A 15,802-nucleotide genomic window follows, 5' to 3' on the forward strand; every position below is an offset into this window, starting at 1 on the left:
TAGTGTCCATTTTAGTTGCTAAGAGAACAGAACAAAAAAGTTTATTACAGTTGACCCTTGAACAACTCAGGGTCTCTGCCCCATGTGGTCAAAAATTCGCTTGTAATTTTGACTCCACCAAAACCTAACTAATAGTCTGCCATTGACACAGAAGCCTTTCTGATAACACTCAATTAACACATATATAGACTAGTATCTATATATATTTTATTCATGATGTACCTTTTTCTTAATTTTTTTGGATATTTCTAGGCTACATAGTTCATCTGCAAGTCTTTTCAAAATGTCACAAAGCTCCAAAAATTTTTCTAATACATTTATTGAACGAAAAAAACTGCATAAGTAAACGTATGCAGTTTAAACCCATGTTGTTCAAGGATCAACTGTTCTTATTTGCTCATTTCAAATGAAAAGTGGGTTTATTTAAATTAGATCTTGATGTAAATATTGCACCTGGTTTGAACACAAGGCATACGTATTCCATATTTATGATTCACAATCTAAATTTTCATTGTTATATTCAACTATTTCACTTCTGAACACATTAAATTATAAGCAAAAAAAAACCTGATATTTTTTCCTAAAGAAATGAAAATGTAATCTTGCTAAGCAGTTTGAATAGGCTTATAAACTACAAATAAAATAAACTTCAAAACTAAAAACAAAAACAAAAACAAAAACCTTAAGGCTGTACTGGAAAATCAGGTTTGCTCCACCCCAAGGCACTTATTTGACTCAACTTTCCACTATGGATCATGATTAAGGCATAATTTTCTTCTTTTGCCTGTTAAGGAAATTATTGTCATATCCTGTTGAACTTCCAAGTCTTACTCTGCATTCTAAAAAGTATGTGGAATTACATAGAAAGAAGACATTCTCATTTCTTCAAGATTTGGGTTTCTATTCTAAATCATGAGCAACATATTTACTGCATGATCTGAACCAGTCTTCAAAATACATCATACATTTTAAAGTAGAGAAAAAGTGTTTACAGCAAGTTTCCCTAGCACATTATTTCCTGTCCCGGTAGTGATTAAATATGTGATAGATGATTTCCTCACTTCTGAATCAAATTCAATATTGACTTGATGTCTACTTTCTTTGCTGATTTGAGAAACCCTCAATTTGGAATAGATACCTCTCTGGTTATATTTCAAAAGCCATACAGGGAAATCATACTCAATCTCAGTCTGTCTCTCTCCCTCACACACACTCATGCAATTTAAATAAACTCTGTGCCTTGAAAGAAATCCTCATAACAATGGAAACATAGGAACACAATTTCTTTTCTTTGGGATAAGCAGAATCATTTCCAGATAAGAACTTCATTCAAACTTAAAAGCTTTATGAATCCAAGTGTTTAACCTCTAATGTTGGTGAGTACTTTGGCAACTTTCTAATTATCATTGATGAGGTTGTGCCTGGTACTCGTCAGGAATGAGATTGAGGCTGTAAGTTCATTTCTTTATGTATCACCTCTAAAGCTTCCAGGGGATAACAGCTTTTTCTTGATCTGGACTTCGGGTTTTCATTACCACAAAGGAGAGGCTCTTCTTTCACTTTCTCCCTTGTTACATGTTTAAACATCAGCCAGTTCTACTTACCTAAATTTCATTTTTTGAGTGCATATTTCATGATGCCTTTCACATATACTGGTAAATATGCCAGTATCTGTGATGTTGCCACTCTAGTTCCCTGATTTATGTAATGATGCCACCATCTGGTTTTCATGACCATCCAATCATTCTCATTGAAGGAATTAAAACGTCAAACATAGGAAATTGGGTAGAAGGCAGAGGTTAATTACAAAGAAGAAAACTATTTACACATAGAGGCATTTCTCTTTTCTCAGTGCCCATAGAATTCCCATTACTGTTAATGGGACTTACAGGGATCTATTAAGTGGCAAATAGAGTTAGAGTATTAAATCTTACAATTGGCAGATATGAAAAAATGAAATTCAGGTGCATAAAATTCAGTTTAATGGAGTCTAGTAAGTTATTTTATTTAATTTGAATTTGACAAGGATTGTTTAAATCTCAGTATTTTATTACAGGTTTATAAAAACATTTTAATAAAAGGAAGACGACATTAACTCTGCCTGATTTACTTCCCTGCTAACCTTGTTTCTAAATTTGAATTTTCTGGCTGCAATAGTGAATAAGAAATTTTTTTTAATTCCCTAGGCTTATCACGTAATATTTAAATACTACATATTATTTTATGGTCATAGTAGATACCTGTTGCGGTTCTAGTTTTTAGTATAAGTTTATGCATCCTTATTCAATTGGTCTACTCAAGTTATGGTGCATTGTAGTTTGAAAATTGTGCTGCTGTATTTTATTTTGAGAACAGTCTTCATTGAGCTATGTTTCCACTAAGATTCTCAGTAAAAAGTAGAAATAGGAAAACTGTTGAATGTGTGATTTCAGCCAGCAAGAGAGGTTCAGCTTCATCTGGGGTGATAAGACGTGCATGTGTAAAATAACTAAGCATAAAATAACCTATTTATGCAGAATAAAGGGAAACCTAAATAAGGGAGAGAGGAAGAGCCTATTCTAGGAATAGCAACTCAGGGAAGCTGAGATTTTTTTTTCAAAAATTAGCATCTGATCAGAAATACCTATATGCTTAGTACGTATATTCTTTTCCTAGTAATATTGGTTGATCAAGTTGACCAACATCAGATGCACTGTCTACTTCACATCTATTTCCTTTTTAGTTGTCATACTTGATAGCTCTGTTGAATGCCATAATATATGAAACTAAATGAAACAGCTAAAAATTATGCAATTAATTACCTTCGGCTACAATTACAGTGACAAATTGATAGTATTAGCATGACTCCTGGTGGTACCGGGAGCAGCAGGCATGTCCATGAGCTCTTACAAACTAGCTAATTAGGGAAAGTGTGTTTCGGTTAAAAATATCAGACGGGCTGTATTTGGGATGAGGTGAGCCACATTCAGTTCAGGGCCTGTTGCTGTACACCTGAGGCTGAAAGAAATTAAAGTGCTTAGATTGGTGGGTTTTACTCATTTTTTTCCTAATTCCAGATTATGAAAGAGTAACATGTTGTTACATGTAACACTTTGGAAGACGACTTCCATCTGGAAGGCAGGCATGTCAGAATTTTGAGGGGTGTATCTCTTCCACTTAGTTCTTACTGCCAAGTGCCAGGTAATTGTCCCACCCTACCCTAGTGCAAGAAAGTGCAATCTTACTATATGCCTAAGAATTCAAGCATAGCAAATGTTATTGTGCATTAATGACTACCATAATTGCCTCAAAAAATAGGTACATAATAAGGAATATAGAAGATTTAGATGGTGTAGAAAGAGGAGAGATGCTACATCTATCTGTAGAAGACAGACAGAACTTACGTCTACATTTAATCATAACTTTTAGGTAACTAAAATGTTAGCAGTTGTGGCCAAAAGGGCAACAGGGTTTATAAAGGCAATTTTCTAAATATTGACTGTGGCTTCATGTTTGAATGAATTATGCTTCAGAAATATATTGAGGCAGCAAAAGCGAGAAAATTTATGTAAAACTCAATAGGCTCACCTTATACTCATTCCACTTTTCTTTATAAAGGACTTATTTAGCCTGGCTTCTTTTAAGTCCAGCTAGATGGATAGGAACTTAGGTTGTTTATTGGTAATACTTTTTTTCTTTTAACTATTGCCTTTAGCTTTCTTCACTCTTCTCTATAATTTAATTTTGGCTGCTTTTATTTTTTTTATCACTTTTCCCACATCTTTTGGTTGTCTTGAAATGAATTTTAGTCACAGAGTGTTTTCCTTCCTTCATAGGATTAGTTGACCAATCACAACTTCCTGACATACTCTTTTTTTTTTTTGCACGACGGAGTCTCACTCTGTTGCCCAGGCTAGAGTGCCGTGGCATCAGCCTAGCTCACAGCAACCTCAAAGTCCTGGCTCAAGCGATCTTTCTGCCTCAGACTCCCAAGTAGCTGGGACTACAGGCACGCACCACCATGCCCGGCTAATTTTTTTCTATATATTTTTAGTTGTCCAGCCAATTTATTTCTATTTTTTTAGTAGAGACAGGGTCTCTCTCTTGCTCAGGCTGGTTTCGAACTCCTGAGCTCAAAGGATCCACTCGTCTCTGCCTCCCAGAGTGCTAAGATTACAGGCATGAGCCACCACACCCCTACCCTGACAGACTTTTTATATGCCCAGTTCTTTATTGCTTGGTTTGTGGTTTCAAAAAGCGTAATGCTCGCCTTTTAAACATCCACTTTTTATTAAGCTGCTTCTGCTATCAGACACAAAACCCAAGATATTTTGCAATTAGATGGAGTAAAGTTTGCTTATATCTATTTCTAAAACATTTTCTTCTACCTAATTCTTTTTTTTTTTTTTTTTTTTTTTTTGGAGACAGAATCTCGCTTTGTTGCCCAGGCTAGAGTGAGTGCCGTGGCATCAGCCTAGCTCACAGCAACCTCAAACTCCTGGGCTCAAGCTATCCTCCTGCGTCAGCCTCCTGAGTAGCTGGGATTACAGGCATGTGCCACCATGCCCGGCTAATTTTTTTCTATATATATTTTAGTTGTCCAGATAATTTCTTTCTAGTAGAGATGGGGTCTTGCTCCTGGTCAGGCTGGTCTCGAACTCCTGACCTCGAGCGATCCACCCGCCTCGGCCTCCCAGAGTGCTAGGATTACAGGCGTGAGCCACGGCGCCTGGCCTTCTACCTAATTCTAAAACATTTTCTATGTAATTTTTTGTTTTTAATTGGCACATAATAATTGTACATATTTATGGGGTACGGTGTGATCCCTTGATTCAGGTATACATTGTATAAGGATTAAATCAGAGTAATTAGCATATCCATCACCTCAAACTTCTGTGTAATTTTAAAAACTGGTAGATACCTTACCTTGTGGAAGACTTACATGGTCATAAATATGTTTTGCATTTCAATAATCTCTGACTTCTAAAATTTACTGTAATTCCGTTTTTATAATTGGTCATGTTTGCTAAGTACTGTTACATGTCTTTATCTTATTTGGTTCTCAAATTAAGTGAGTGTGGATTTTCACTCAGTATGACTTGTGTCATGCTTCTCACTCTCTATAATATTTATCACACTCTACTATCAATCAAGTAAGCAGTTACCTTCATGACAAAAACAATACTTTATTCACTATTTCACCTCCAAAATGGAACACAATGCTTGTTCTATGGAAGACTTCATTTAATGTTGAGTGTTTTTACTAATGCTTTTGTCCAAATATGCAAACTTTATCATATCAAACTAAAATTCAAAGGCAAAGTGTCCATAGGAAATCATTCTTACCATTTACTCTCAAGTTTATTTATTTAAGACTGCTGTGTCAGCAAGTACATTGTTTCTTAAATAATAGATGATAAAGGCATGTTTTTGATGTCTCAAATTCCTTGACTTTAAAAGCTCTAATTCCAGGTTTGAATAGGAAGTACAAGATAGGTATAGTAATCATTATACTTGGGAGGAAAAAGTATGTATCTGCCTGTGAGATATATAGTATTTAAATATACACATTGTAAATATATGCATATATACACACACAAGTGTATTGGTCATTCATTTAACCTGCATTTTAATTACTTCATCTTTAAAAGGGGATATGGATAATAATGGGATTTTTGAGGATTATTTAAGATAAAACACTTGCTAAGCCCTCAAAGAATATTATTCATAATACTATTTTGTAATAACATACAAGTATATACATATTTTAATGGATAACAACCATGGAGTTAATGTTAAGCTCACTAACATGTCATTTTCTATCTTTGTATCATTTTTCCCCTCTCTTCTGTCTCAAAATACATGCTCTAGGAACACTTATCTCCTCATTGTTCCTAAAACACAACATGCTGCTTTTAATCATCCTGCCCTGTTTATGCTGTCCCTTCTACCTGGAATGCCCTCTCTGCATTCACCGTTTCATCATTTAGTATTTTTACACCCTCTAGACTGCTTAGGGTACCCTGTGTTCCTATATTACCTTGTGTATATACCTCTTACATAGTATCTCTGCATCGTTCTCATCATACTATACTATAACTACTTAATACATAGCCCTACTTTTCTCTTTTCACATTATAATATTTTATGTATTCATATAATTTTGTATTTATGTAAGCTTTAAGGGAGCTGAGGTTTTATTCATTTTAATATTTCCTGCACCTATCTATGCTTCAATAAATGTTGAGCTAAAAAATAAATGAATCAAAAACTTGTAAATTGTCTCCATGTTTTATCTTATGGAATTCTTATTGCAGAGGCAATAATGGGACTTTGATCTTGACTGTACAGGTGAGACAGCAGAGGCTCAGTGATGGGTCCAAGAATATAGGATTTCTGGTTACAGACAGTCTGTTCTAGATTTCCTTAGCTTTTTTTTTTTTCCCCTAATGTCCTTTTTCTGATAGAGGATTCTGTCCAGGGTACTACATCATATTTATCAAGACTCCTCAGGGTTCTTCTATTTGTGGCAGTTTTGGAGTTTCATTGTTGTTAAGTACTGGTATTTTTGTAGAATGCCCCTCTAGTGGAATTTGTCTTATGTTTTTCTCAAGAGAAGATTGGGATAATTGGTTATGGGGAGAAAGATCACAGATGTAAAGTGCTATTTTTATCACATCCGATCAAGGGAATATACTATCAACGTGACTCATAACTGTGAATATTGAGCTTGATCATCTGACTCAGGTAGTGTTTGTAAGGTTTCTTCACCATAAAGTCGGTCTCCTCCTTCGCCCCCCTCCATACTGTGCTGTTGGAAGGGAGTCCCTATGCAGAGGCCCCACCTAAGGAGGGCAGTTATGCTCCACCTCCTTTAGGTAAGGTAGCTATTTGTAATTCTTATGTATGGGCTCTTCTCCCCTATTGTTGTGTTACTCAGATTGCTACAGCTTGGGCCATTGGGTGCTCTTTCAGTTGCTCCTGAGCTCCTTTGACATACCCCCATCTATGAGGTCTTTTTTCCATTTTTCATTCTTAGTACTTTCTTACATTATGCCAGTACAAGTGGTTTCAGGCTTACTTTGCATATCTCCTGCCTCAGATCTAGCATAAGTCATTTCTGCAAGGAGCCCTAATTCCTCTTATTAGAGAATGGTCTTAGAAACCAGTATCTGGGTGCTAGGCATGCTCGTTGCTGCTGGTGGCCATTTCTTTAGGCCCTGTGTCTCTTCCCCTTTGCATAGGGACATCGTTTGTTGTTGAAAAGATCTTTCTCCAGTGAATTGCCCTTGCTCCTTTGTCAAAGATTAGTTGGCTATGTTTGTGTGAGTTTTTCTGAGCTCTCTAATCTATTGATCTATGTATCTTTCACCAATACCATTCTGTCTTGATTACTGCAGATTTTTTATCAAGTGTTGAAGTCACATGGTATTAGTCTTCCAGACTTTGTTCTCTAGTATTGTGTTGGCTATTCTGGGTCTTTTGCATCTGCATATTAATTGTAGAATTAGTTTGCCAATGTTGTCAACATTTTTTAAGGATTTTTGCATCTTGTTTATGAGATACATTGGCCTGTAGGTTTCTTACATTTTTCTGGTTGTGGTATTAGAGTAACAATGGCCTCACAGACTGAGATAGAAAGTGTTCCCTCTGCTTCTCCTTTGAATTTTAATGTCTATGGTTACTTTTTATAATCTTTAGATGTTCAATATGATGATTTTTTGTAAATATACCTGCTCTTTTTTATTATTTTTCCTCATTTTCTCTTTTACAACTTTAATAATTTTAATCTATTACTATTTTATAGTCTGTACAGACCCTTCCTTATAAAGGCTGGTATCACTGTTTTATAATTTTGGATTGTATATTAATGCTTGGCAGGATTTTATTTGTGAGAATTTTATGATTTATGAGGTAGCTTAGAGGAGTATTCATTGCCTCTGCCACCATTGCCACGAATATTAATAACTGTGGATCACTTTTTATGTTTGTTTTAATTTGAGAGTTACTTTTTCAGTCAGTGCTAATAGACAAGTTTTTATTTATCTCCCCTCATCAGTGAGCATAATTTTTCTCAAACAATTCAGAGTCTTGAATGGGCTCCAGCTTTATATCAAGTTCTCAAATCCAACTTTCTACCAACTTAAGCTCAATCATTTGTCTGTTATGTTGTGATCCCTAACTGGTTACAGACAGTGGAATTTCCCTTTCCACCATCTGTGGGCAGTTATAACGTCAATACACATTTTTATGTCTATTCTAATCTAATGTGCATTTAAAGTTGATATAATTCATAGATTATATGTTTTCTACTGTAGTGTTACAGAGGAAGCTTAGTTGTTTAGTTCCTTTAGTGCTAGAAAATAAAATCTGTCATTACTCTGTAACTTGTGATTTCCTAATAAATTGATCCATCTCTGTTATTAGGTAACCAGCTCCTATGGGCCATTCTCATGTCTGATTTCCTTATGTCCCACCTTCATTATCTGAGATGATTATTTATGAAAAACAGGTAATTAAATAATGTAAAATTAAATGTATGACAAAAAATATAAGCCATATTATAAAACTTACATGTCCTTATTAATTTTGATCTTTTAATATTATGGGTTTCTCCTTACTTGAAACATAACTAGCTAATTTTGGAAAATCACAAACATATTAAAAACAATGTATTTTTGAATCCAAGTAGTGCTTATTTATGACTATTTTCATGTTCTTGCAGAAATAAATTCTGATCATCTCATCCACAGTCTGAGTCCTCAGTCCCTTTTACAATACTTTTGCCTCGTACGTTTTCAGAGATTTTATTTTTAAAGTTTGCCTGTAATCAGGACTGAGGTAAGCCTCACCTCTATCTTTTTACATTGTCTCATTCCCCCAGAAGGAACAAAAAAAGTGACATTACAAATAAGCTGATAGAAGACTACCTCTCCAAAGAATGAGAGTTACATTTATGATGAATGGAAGGCCATATATTAGACTAGAGATTTCTAGAACATGAGCAAAATCTGGAAAATTCTTACATTTCATATGAATGATTAAAAACAAATATGACAGTACATTTTCAAATAAATATGGCCTCTATGAAATAATAATGTTTTAGTTTTTGTTTTTTTGTACAACAATACTATTCTAAATTAAAATGGCTTGATTCTGGTTGAAAGGGTCCTTCCGATACTGTTTCAGTAACAGTAGTTCCACTCAGTCCTGGAAAACGTTTGTCCTTTCAGAGTAATATTATTAAGGGCATAAACGTCCAGATTTCAGTGTTGTAGCTAGGGTTGTTGATAGAGATGACAAGCAAAATTTGGCTAATTGGTATATAACAAAAAGTGAGAGGACAGGATTTCATTTTGAAATTCATAAAATGACAACCATATAGAAAAAGTAAAATTTTAACCATTTCAGAATGTGACTTAAATACATACATTCCTTTACTGTTTTATGTTGTCTTATTTACTTTTAGGATAATAAAGTCATCTTATACTTTCACTACTTACTTACTCATTCATCCATTTGTTGTTTTTCGGTTGGCTGTTCCCCTTCCAGTTTTATACTGGAGATATAGTTTCTTTCCTTTGCTGTGAAAGCTTAAGAGGACCTGACTACTTTTCCATTATGCTTTCTGTGCCTTGTGTATGATGGGAGGAAGTTGCTTCTCCATCTTCCTCATTCTTTTGCTTCAATAAAACAAGCTCTTCAGGAATTACTATGATCTACACTCTTTATTTTTTTTAATGGAAGGTATTTAACTTTCTCTTCCACAATTATTTACAAAGTGAACTGAAGTGAGAATCTTAATAGAGGTTTACTATTAAAACTGTTTCTTTCATCTCAAAATCTAATTCTAAATAAGATGTAGGTTGATCTCATTCTTTCGTAATATTTTTCTAGCTATTCAAAATAGCTCTTTGAAGGAAAACTTTTATATCAAGTTGTGTATTATATAGTTACCTGTATCTATTACTCTATTAATCCATGTTTCTATACACAAATGATATTTCTGAAATATATATAGAAACTGTTACAGAGATAAAAAGAACTAATGGTCTCAGGTAGGTGGGAGGATTATTTATTCCATAAGTATAAGAATGTTTAGTATATTCACCTTGTAGTAGCCTACTAGAAAGAAAACTAGTTAATAAATATTCATGGATTCCATATGAATTCAGTACTCTCATAATAGGTTTTCTGTTTCTGCATATTTTATATTCTTGTTTTAAACCAGGAAGAAAATTATTAGTTTATACATTTTAGAAATAGTGTTCTTATGAACAGTACTGATGTGTTAAAGGCATGTTTGAAATGTTAAAACATTATTAAAGTTAGTATTCTTAAAATATTCCCAATTTCATAGGAAGAAATAGTGATGTAATTATATTATGGGACCTTCTAAATAGAAAAGTTTAGTAAAATTGTTGATAGAACAATGATTTTTCTCAAGTGTTCTAAATATCTAGGGTCCTTCAGGGTAGTAAATTGAAGGGAAATGTAATTAAAAAACAACAATGAAAAACCTGCATTTACACATTGACACACATAGCAGCTGCAAAGGTTAATTGCAACACTGAATGTGTGTGTGTACCAAACAATTTCTTACAGGCATAATCCATTTGTCAATAAAACCTTATGGCAAGAAGTGAGTTATATAGCATGGGTATGACATAAATCATTGCCAGGTGACACCTGCAAAAACTAGTTAAAGTATGTGCAAAAGTGGTTGTTGCAGCAATGGTTGCAGTAAGCATGGGACTGAGGATTTCGTAGAGCGTAAGTCAGATGTAGCAGTGTCACAGACAGTTACTAATAATTTGCTGTAATAAAAATAACTTAAGATAATGGTAGTTCATCATTGTATTAGGATTTTCCAGAGAAACAGAACCAATAGAGTGTGTGTGTATGTGTGTGTGTCTTTGCGTATACAGAGAGAAGAGCGCATGCGTGTGTGAGAGATTGATTTTTAAGGAATTTGCTTCCATGATTATAGAGTTCAAAATCTGTAGTATAAACGACAAGGCCATTAGGCTGGAGACCTAAGAAAGAGCTGATGTTGCAGTGCAAGTCCTAAGGCCTTCTGCCGGCAGAATTCTTGCTCAGGTGAGGTCGGTCTCTTGTTCTATTCAGGCCTTCATCGGCTTGGATGAGGCCCATTCACTTTACGGAGGGCAATCTGCCTTACTCACATTCTACTGATTTAAATATTAATCTCATCAAAAAACACTCTCACAAAAACATCCAGAATAATGTTGACCACGATTCTTTGCACCATGGCCCACCTAAGTTGACACATAGAATTAACCATCACAATCATGACTCCTGTTCCATTTTTGGTTTTGCATAAACAAAATAGGTAAATTGAATTGGGGATATGATGTGGGTCACCACTTTTGCATTCTTTGAGTCTTGGATGGTGGTACAAGTTTCTGCTGTTCATCCTACAATTCATTTTTTTCACATGTTGATCCTGCCCAGGGAGGTAGGGAACAGTCTAGGGATCCTCCCTTTTTTTTTCTTTATACAACGATGACCCTTACCCCACAGGGGACCCTTAGCCCAATGGGGACCAACGTGAGGGCTCTTCTGGTTGCTAAGTATTCTTTTGTAGACTTTTAAGAAATAGTCCTGTATTTTTTTCAGGGAAATAACTGCCACATGGATCTGCAAATATCAGAAACACTGCAGCAGACTTGGAACAAATTTAATTTTCCCCTGGTCTCCAAAAGCCCTTACTCTAACTGGAATAAAACATGATAATTGTTTTTCAAGTACTTTATTTTCAGCGTTGGATCCTATTTCTAACAGTTTTTAAAATTTCTGGGTATTCACCTTTCTCCAGTGAATAGTTATTCTGGCAAAATGGTGCTGGGAGTCCTTGGGGAAGCAGATATTTATTATATATATTAGTAACGGTATTGCAGAATTCTTAATAAAAGCCAGCCTCTCCATTCAATCATGGGACTTTGGAATTTATGAATTAATTTCATTGTCAAAAATGACTGAACAACAATTTTCCATTGCAATGCATGATGTCAGCCACATTCCTACCATTGCTCTAGTCTTCTCCCAATTTTATAATTGAACAAAATACTAGTTAGTTGTATATAAATCTTACTTTCATTAGTTTTTTTATTTCAGCATATTATGGGGGTACAAATGTTTAGGTTACGTATATTGGTGAGCACTGTACCCATTAGGTGTGTATATACCCATCCCCTTCTCCCATCTCCCACCTGCCCACCACCCAATGAATGTTATTACTATATGTGCACTTAAGTGTTGAATTAGTTGTATATAAATCTTGCCACTAGGAACACTGCAGTCTTACCAGTCACTGCCAAAAATGCCTGTGGGTCAAGGCACCATGATAGGTGATCTAGCATTGCTAAGCATTACATTTACATCTACTTCTGATGGTTAAGTGCCATCACCTGGCTTCTTATACATGGTAATCTTACTACCTTCTTGATACGATAGAGCCCTGTAATCTCCCATCTGTAACCCAAACTACAGAATACAGCCACCTTTGGGTTCCCCCCCCCCCTCCTTGCACCAATGTAATTTTTCACTGCTTTAAGAGGATTGAGTCCTCCGTGCTCTCCTAGGGCCAGAACTTCCAAATAGTGAATTCTCAGATCATATCTGGCAAATCCATTCTAATTGTCCTACCATCCTAAATCTCTGTCCTTCCTCAGCACTTTGCCAAAAAGTATTCCAGCATCCCTACTTTTAGTGTAGTCCGTGACTGTGTGCAAGCTTAAAGGAGTCACCCCAATGTACATATTTGGGTCAGGTTCAGGTGTTTCTGCCCAAATATTGAATTCAAATTATGAGTAAGTTCTGTGTGGTAATAAATTCTCTTCATATTCATCCTTAGATTGCTTCTATACCTTAGTCCAGTAAACTCAATCAACTCCCCCATGTTTAATCTTGCTTCCTGCTCTAAATATTGACTAAATGCTACCATCCCTTTGGTCTATAACCTTTCTCCTCCTTAAGTAGAATTATACTTTTCGAACTGTACTGAGATCTCACCATGGTTATTAGCCTGAAGGCAAAGAGCAGCTGCAGAGAGAGCTCTAAAGAATAACATTATATTGCGAGGAATCTATTTCAGATAATTTCCATGTACGTTTCCCAGGCAAGTGGAGATGAAACTTCTCTCAGAGTTGGAGGGTGCTGTTTTCAATACCCAACAGGGTTCAGAGGAATTCAGGTGTTCAAAATTCTTGGGCTCATCCACTCAAATATCCCTTCCCTAGGACTTAGTTTCCCATGTTTTATTCTGCTTTTCAATAAAGACAATGACATTGTCATAGAATTATCAAAGCTAGATAGTCTCCTTTATAGTTCTTCTACCTTGGTCATTAAAACCCAGGTCTGATTTTAGCACAGTCTGCCTTTCAATTCTAGGAGATAATATCTTCAAAAACTGCCTCTGGCTTTTATAGCTTGTCTTGGATCGGAGACGGATGCTCTGAGCCTAGCACTTTCTTTTTTCTTAAAGCCTCTAATTCAATTAATAGATGCTAGACTTTTTTATAATTATCATTCTCCCTGTACCACTAAGGGCTATATACAGCTAATCTTTCACTATCCTCCTGCGTTTTATCCGAATTACAGGTAAAAATTCTCCATACTTGTGACGCATATGCGTGCTGTGGGTTATCACCCCAGTTAGCACCAGAAATGGCACCTGTTACTTTGCCATCAGTGAGTGATCCAGACCCAGGATTCTATCCTTAGAGTCTGCCTTCTAGTGCGAAGCCTGCTTCCAACTGCCTTAACCAAGTGTCCCCAGAAATTGGTACAGAAGATTATGCCACTAGTGTTATCTGGGCCCACATGCCTGTGCAATATGAGGGATAAATGGAGTGAGAAAAGGAAGAGGGGAATAGAATAAAAAAGATACATTATTGATCTAAGGGTTCAAAAAACAGTTTGATCCTCTACTTCTTAAAAACCAAACAAAATGGATCTTAAGACAGTTGGTCTGAGGAAAGGAAAGAGATTTCTCCACAAGCTTCCCTAGCTCATTTGTTGGAGTTTTGCCTCTTAGGAAATTAACTCCCCATGATTCCGAATTGCACACCTGTGGGGGCTAAACAAGATTGCATAGCATCACCATCTAGATGTCACATGGCAGTCCCTGAAAGAAAATGAGAGAAGTGTAGGATGGGTTTGAGAAAAATCATCACGTTAGGTCAGCATAAAGTCAGCCACAGTTTACACAGAGGTAGATGGCACAGTGGCAGCTGGGATAAAAAAAAAAAAGCCCAAGGAAACCTAAAATGACACAGAAGATGTGTCTGATATCTATAGTCTGAGCTATAATGATGTTGTGAATAACTAAAAGAGACCTTAATTATATGTGGAGTCAAACTTAGAAAAATAGTTTGCTTACCAAAAAAATAAGTTCACCCTGGCTTATGCAAAAAGAGAAAATTACTGACTTTAAAAACTGAGAAGTTCTGTGATAATACAGGCTTCAGATTGGCCACTATCCAGTAACCAAGTGGGCTCACCAAAGATCCAGTTTCCTTTTTTTTTTTTCTCTTAACCTTTATTCACTCTTCAGAGTATTGGCGTCAGTCACACCTAGTCTCAAGGTGAGACATGACCTAAGACTATATACTACTACTTTCTCATGCGTCAGGAATGAGAAAGCAGTTTTTACTCAGTTTCCAACAGAAGTTTAGAGATTCAGAATGCATCTATCCCTGAGCATGACTAGGAGACTGCATGTAGTGATTAGCTTAACCCTGGGCATGTGAGAGTAGAGTTACGCCTAGGAAAATAAATCCTTAACTCCCAACTAGAGCTGGTGTGTAAAGAAATGTCCCCATGGATACTGAGACAAGAAAACAGGGGTGATTGTCCAGCTCAATAAATCATTGCTACTTAGTAAAATCAACTAAATTTAAAAATAAAAATATCCTTAAATGTGGATTTCATAACATTTAAAAAAAATCTTAATGGAAGGTATATAATTTTAAGTCTTAAAATGTGTTAAAGGTTAGGAAGCCCTAAGGTAGAAGATGCTGAGCGTTAGTCTCAATTTTAAAAATGTCTGAAAAATGTTTAAAAATAGCTAGTATTTTTCCCAAAATATAAAGGATGAGAAATTCATAAATACTAATCCATGAAACACTTTGAGTGTAGATTTTCTACAGATCATGGAGAAAACTTAGAAAATCATTGATTCCATCTTCCCCCCCTTATGTTTGAACTTTATCTGATTGAGACATATGAAATTTTTATAATTTCTGTTATACTTCTTATTTTCTTGTTAAACATCTTGTTTTCCTCAAATTGATTACCCTTCATCCCACCATGAAAATCTTAGGCTCACTGTGACATCATTTCATCAGTTACAATGTTGTTTAGATAATGCTACTAAATGTTTTTATTCAAGTAGCCTTTAATATTTAGGACAGCCATGTTTTGTTCTTTGCAACTATTCTCTCAATGTCAATTTCTCTATACAATGCTTTTTACCTGTGTACCTGCTGTTCAGATCAGGTCTTGTATTACGTGCATGACTTTTGGATTAGGTCGATGACTCCCCTTTCTCCGCTTATCTTTCTGACAATGTTTCCCAAAGCTATTGCCATTGGACTATAGAAATTCCTTGGATATACTTGTGTGGTGTTTGGCTAAACATTGCATGCTTACCCTTAAAATTTTACCTTTGGAAAATAAAGGTTTAGCAGAGTATTTTATCAGATACATAAAGCAGTCACCGAAGAGGAGAGGTGTAAGTGCATGGCTATTTAACTTTTAACCTACCTCTAAATTTTACTTTTATTCTCCTTTATTTACA

Source organism: Lemur catta, chromosome 10, assembly GCF_020740605.2.
Source record: "Lemur catta isolate mLemCat1 chromosome 10, mLemCat1.pri, whole genome shotgun sequence".
NCBI lineage: Eukaryota > Metazoa > Chordata > Mammalia > Primates > Lemuridae > Lemur > Lemur catta.